This window comes from Nansenia antarctica (assembly GCF_963989245.1).
Source record: "Nansenia antarctica genome assembly, chromosome: 14".
Taxonomy (NCBI): Eukaryota; Metazoa; Chordata; class Actinopteri; order Argentiniformes; family Microstomatidae; genus Nansenia; species Nansenia antarctica.
The window spans coordinates 23,895,671-23,901,242 of NC_137684.1; the positions used below are offsets into that span (position 1 = coordinate 23,895,671).

A 5,572-nucleotide genomic window follows, 5' to 3' on the forward strand; every position below is an offset into this window, starting at 1 on the left:
GAACGAATGAGAAACGTCGAATACATTTAATGAGTTTGATTGTGTCAATTAATAGGTAATAAGCATTGCGCTGTACTCTCCAGTAATGGAAGACCTTCTTACATGGGGGGGGGTCATTAACTAGTCTGTCCCACCAGAATTCACTCGTCGTTAGTTAAGGTGTTGTTTACGTATTATTCACACCTCCTGTTCTCGTCTCTTTATCAACCAGCGTCTCTGAGAGTTTAATGATGAGCCTTTTAGGAGGGTGTGGGAGACATATGGGACTAATCTCTCTCTCTCTCTCTCTCATCCCCTCTCTCTCTCTCTCTCTCTCTCCCTGTGCCCTCCTTCTCTCCCCCCCTCCTCAGCCCCCAGGCATTCAGCGGTTACCTGGACGACATCATCAACTACCGCTGGGAGCTGGAGGAGGGGCAGCCCAACCCCCTGCGCCAGGGGCCCTTCCAGGAGCAGCCCCCCAGGACCCAGGTGGAGCTGCTGCACCGCCTCTGTGACTACCGCCTGGACGCCGCCGACGTCTTTGACCTGCTCAAGGTGCACACGCATACACACACAGTACGCTCACACACACAGTATACGCTTACACACACACTTACACACACGCCTACACACACAGTATACGCCTACACACACGCCTACACACAGTACGCTCACACACAGTATACGCTTACTCACACAGTACGCTCACACACACAGTAGGTTACACACCTTACACACACACGCTTACACACACAGATACACATACGCCTACACACACACGCTTACACACACAGTGTGTGTCCAACTGGCAGGTTGACAAAGTGTGTGTGTATGTGTGTGTGGGGGGGAAATGAATAACAGCTTCTAAATGGTCACAATTCTGGCGACATTGATTGAGAATGTTATTTTGGTCCCTATACAATTCACAATACAGATATTAAAAAATGTACACAGTCACAATTCATAACACCAGGACCAAAAAGGTGTAGGCTGAAGCCGTGGCTTATTGCGCCTACCCTTGTTACATGTTAAATCCTTTTAGTTTACTACACATTTTCATTTCCTTTTCAAAAGTATTCCATAAATTAACTGTTATACATCTTTGTTTTGCATTTGTTCTAATCTTTGTTTTCATAAACATACAGTTTCAGAAAAGAATACAGCCACTTTGTAAAGCAGTAGGCTGGTTCACCCTAAATACATTTTCCATGATTTGACTAGATTCAGTTTCTAGATGTTTACCATATTGTTGAAAATCTGAAAAAATAAATGTTAAATTAAATTGTCAGTTCAAGTCACATTTGACATTTGAAGGAATACTTCATAGTAAACAGAGTAGGCCTACCCATTTTTTCCAATTATTTTTACTAGGGGGGTCTTGGGCCATGCCCCCCAAGGACCTAAGAATTCTTTTTTGACAGCTGCAAAATGTTAACTTGTGGTGCCATTGAATAGGTGTGTAGTGGAGGGTCAACCCAGGTTCTTCAGTTGGTGAATAGAGTTTACCCACCTTGTCTGCTACAGTAGGTGAATGTTATTTGCATTAGGATTTACCCAGCCATTCAGACCAGGGTGTTCAGGGTTTACACAACTAATCCCACTACCATCCGTCACCGCCTACAGTCAAATCTCGCTCACCCAAAACAACTTTCTTATTATAGTAAGTAGGGCTGTCCCAAACGACTAATTTTCTAACGATTAATCTAGCGATTATTTTATCGATTATTCGGTTAGTCTAACGACTAATTTATCGATAAGTCTAACGATAATTTTTGTACTGTAAAAAAAAAAAAAAAAAAAACGTATTTGTCTCCACCTCACTGCTATGTTTAGCCAACTTGAATGCCAACATGGCCATTTAGAAGTCTGTCCATCACCACAACACATAGCTAGCTAACGTTACTCTCGCTGCTATGTTATGATTAGCTAAATTGATGCTAACGTAGCATGCGAGCTACGAGCTAGATAACGTACAGTAGGTGCTCGCACCACAATGACAATAGGCTACCGTAGCTAGCCAGCTACATAGCTAACGTTACTAACACCAGAAGACAAGACATACGAACTGTGGTGAGCTACATTGCTTGTGTAACATTAGCTAGTAGCTATCAATTTTTCACTCATACACTTAATTGTCTCGCCTGGTAAAATAAAGGTAAAAAAAAAAAAAAAAAAAAAAGTCGCCATTTGTTTTTTTGCGACTAACCGACGCATATTACGCTAACCGACGTATTGACGTAGTCGATGACGTCGACGACGTCGAATAATCGTAACAGCCCTAATAGTAAGTAGTTGTAGTACTGGCAGTAGTCGCTCTATGAGTCGAGGGCTGCAAGGGAATCTTCCTGGCTACACAGTGTACTTCCTTTTGCCTGCTTGCAGCTCTGTCAATATGTAAAGCGCATTGAGTCGCATCTTGTGAGAAATGAGCTACAAATACAACTTGATTTGATTTATAATTTTCTACATATTCCAAATTTCCCCACACACTTGTCTTTCACCTAAAACCAGGTGGTCAATTCTGGTCAGAGACCAGAATCAATGTTTGCCAGCCTCTGAAATCTGGTGTGAAAGGCTAAATTAGCCTAGTTTAGTAGGTACAAGCCAGCCAACGACAACTGTTCTGCTGACAGCTAGACACATACACACACACACACACACACACTCACTCACTCACTCACTCACTCACACACACACACACACACACACACACACACACACACACACACACACACACACCAAATCCTTGAGCATTCCTGAGACGCTCCACCATCCCAGTAAATAACATTATTATGAGAGAAAGGAGCGCTTTTTGTGCAAGTTGTGCAAGATTATATTTTGATTTATTTAACAAGGCTTATGCTTACCCCCACTTTTTTAATCAAGGGTTGATGGCATACCCCAACCTACCCCAACCTACCCCAACATACCCCAACCTACCCCAACCTACCCCCTCAACTCTACCACTGCCTGTTACCACAGGCCTGCCTCTGTCTGAGGTTGTTATCACAGTTTCCTGTTCAGCGTAGAGAAGAGAGAAGAAGTCACAGTGACTGATTGTGAATGTGAAGCCGTGCAGGCAGGGTGTGTTGATGGAGGCAGGGTGTGTTCCATCATGTGTCCTAATCCAAGATATTTCTATTGGATCCCAGGGCCTCGATGCGGACAGCTTGCGTGTGGAGCCGCTGGGGCAAGATGGGGGCGGTGCCCTCTACTGGTACTTCTACGGTACCCGCATGTACAAAGAGGAGCCGGTCAAGAGGAAAGCAGAACAACTCAGGTAAGCCGGCAGCACCAATACCCTGTTGACACTCGACGCCGTCACCTGCCTTCACCGGAGACACGTTTGTAGTGATTCTTAGGCAGCCCCTTTACATTGCATAGACATCAGCTCAGAGTAACTGTCTGGGATAACTTGATTGATTGCCGTAGACCATCAGCACAGTATACTGTACAAGTAGTACTTCCCACTGCTGATTCTATTCTGTAAGGGAAGACAAAGTGAGTGCAAACCCAGTAATGGCTGTGGTACTACGTCTACGAGCCCGTCGGAGGTGAATTACGTGGGTCGTTCCCATAATAGTTTCTGTGGTAAAAAGGCCTGTGTCGGGGCGCTTAGGTGGCGTAGCACTATCTCCACTATCTCTATCACAATAATTTAAAAAAATGCCCCACTCAGAAAAATTACTTTAAAAGGCCTGTGTCATTTGAACTTTGACAGTGTTTCCACTGTGTTTATCTGTACAGTGAAACCCTTGAGATCAAACCGCCGGAGAAAAGGAAAAGGGGAAGACCACCAAAGAAGAAGAAGCTAGAGGAGATCCGGCTAACGTAAGCCCAGCAGCAGTCAGCAGTCCTCAGGCTCTCTTTAGCGGTCTCACATCAACAGCAAACACCACACGCTCCTATTTTGTTCCATCTGTTACAACAGAATACTTGTCACGTCTCCAAAGCCCTCTCCCAAAAGAAACGGTTTTGGAGTGTTGTTGTTCCATAGTAATGCTTCGGAGGTCACGTAAGCACTGAAACTGAACCGAACGGGCTGTGTTGTTTCTCTGTGTTTCAGCGAGGTGGAGAGCGAGGTGAAGAAGGAGAACGGACTGGACGGCGTGCACTTAGGCTCAGGTGAGCAGAACAGCAGGAAAGCTATTTAATAATAATAATAATGATGATAATACATTAGACTTATATAGCGCTTTTCTAGACACTCGTAGACGCTTTACAAACTGAGAAGATCGAGGAGTAATAATAAAAAGAAACAAAAAAGAAATAAAAGAAAGTATAGGGGCTTAATTAAGGAAGTGCTGGGGACACATGGGAAGGGGAGGGGGAGAGGGTTAACTGGTGAAGGTGACCTTGAAGAGGTGGGTTTTGAGGGCCTGATGATGATGATGATGATGATAATGATGAAGACTTGTGATGACTGGTGGTTATTCTGAACATGTCTGCTCCTCTTCTCTTCTCCTCTCCCCTCTTCTCCTCTCTTCTCTTCCTTCTTCTCCTCTCTCTCTCCTCTTCTCTCTCTCCTCTCTTCTCCTCTCTTCTCCTCTCTCTTCTCCTCTCTTCTCCTCTCTTCTCTCTCTTCTCCTCTCCTCTCTCCTCCTCTCTCCTCCTCTCTTCTCCTCTCTTCTCCTCTCTTCTCCTCTCTTCTCCTCTCTTCTCCTCTCCTCTCTTCTCCTCTCTTCTCCTCTCTTCTCCCTCTCTCTCCTCTCTTCTCCTCTCTTCTCCTCTCCTCTCCTCCTCTCTCCTCCTCTCTTCTCCTCTCCTCCTCTCTTCTCCTCTCCTCCTCTCTTCTCCTCTCCTCTCTTCTCCTCTCTTCTCCTCTCTTCTCCTCTCTTCTCCTCTCTTCTCCTCTCTTCTCCTCTCTTCTCCTCTCTTCTCCTCTCTTCTCCTCTCTTCTCCTCTCTTCTCCTCTCCTCTCTCTCCCTCCTCTCTCCTCCTCTCTTCTCCTCTCTTCTCCTCTCTTTCTCCTCTCTTCTCCTCTCTTCTCCTCTCTTCTCCTCTCTTCTCCTCTCCTCTCTTCTCCTCTCTTCTCCTCTCCTCTCTCCTCCTCTCTTCTCCTCTCCTCCTCTCTTCTCCTCTCCTCCTCTCTTCTCCTCTCTTCTCCTCTCTTCTCCTCTCTTCTCCTCTCTTCTCCTCTTCCTCTCTCCTCCTCTCTTCTCCTCTCCTCCTCTCTTCTCCTCTCTTCTCCTCTCTTCTCCTCTCCTCTCCTCTCTCCTCCTCTCTCTTCTCTCCTCCTCTCTTCTCCTCTCTTCTCCTCTCTTCTCCTCTCTTCTCCTCCTCTCTTCTCCTCTCCTCCTCTCTTCTCCTCTCTTCTCTTCTCCTCTCTCTTCTCCTCTCTTCTCCTCTCTCTCCTCTCTCTCTCCTCTCCTCTCTTCTCCTCTCCTCCTCTCTTCTCTTCTCCTCTCTTCTTCTCTCTTCTCCTCTCCTCTCCTCTCCTATCCTCCTCCTCTCTTCTCCTCTCCTCCTCTCTTCTCCTCTCTTCTCCTCCTCTCTTCTCTTCTCCTCTCTTCTCCTCTCTTCTCCTCTCTTCTCCTCTCTTCTCCTCTCCTCTCTCTTCTCCTCTCTCCTCCGCTCCTCCTCCTCTCTTCTC

The 5,572-nt window shown here is 46.0% G+C and overlaps 1 protein-coding gene across 1 annotated transcript in view; it reads left to right on the forward strand.

Annotated features, from left to right (window-relative positions):
- The window catches only part of cecr2 (CECR2 histone acetyl-lysine reader), a gene marked incomplete at its 5' end in the record, with an annotated part of 47,247 nt that overhangs the window by 15,856 nt on the left and 25,819 nt on the right, over positions 1–5,572 (forward strand). The window lies entirely within an intron of this gene.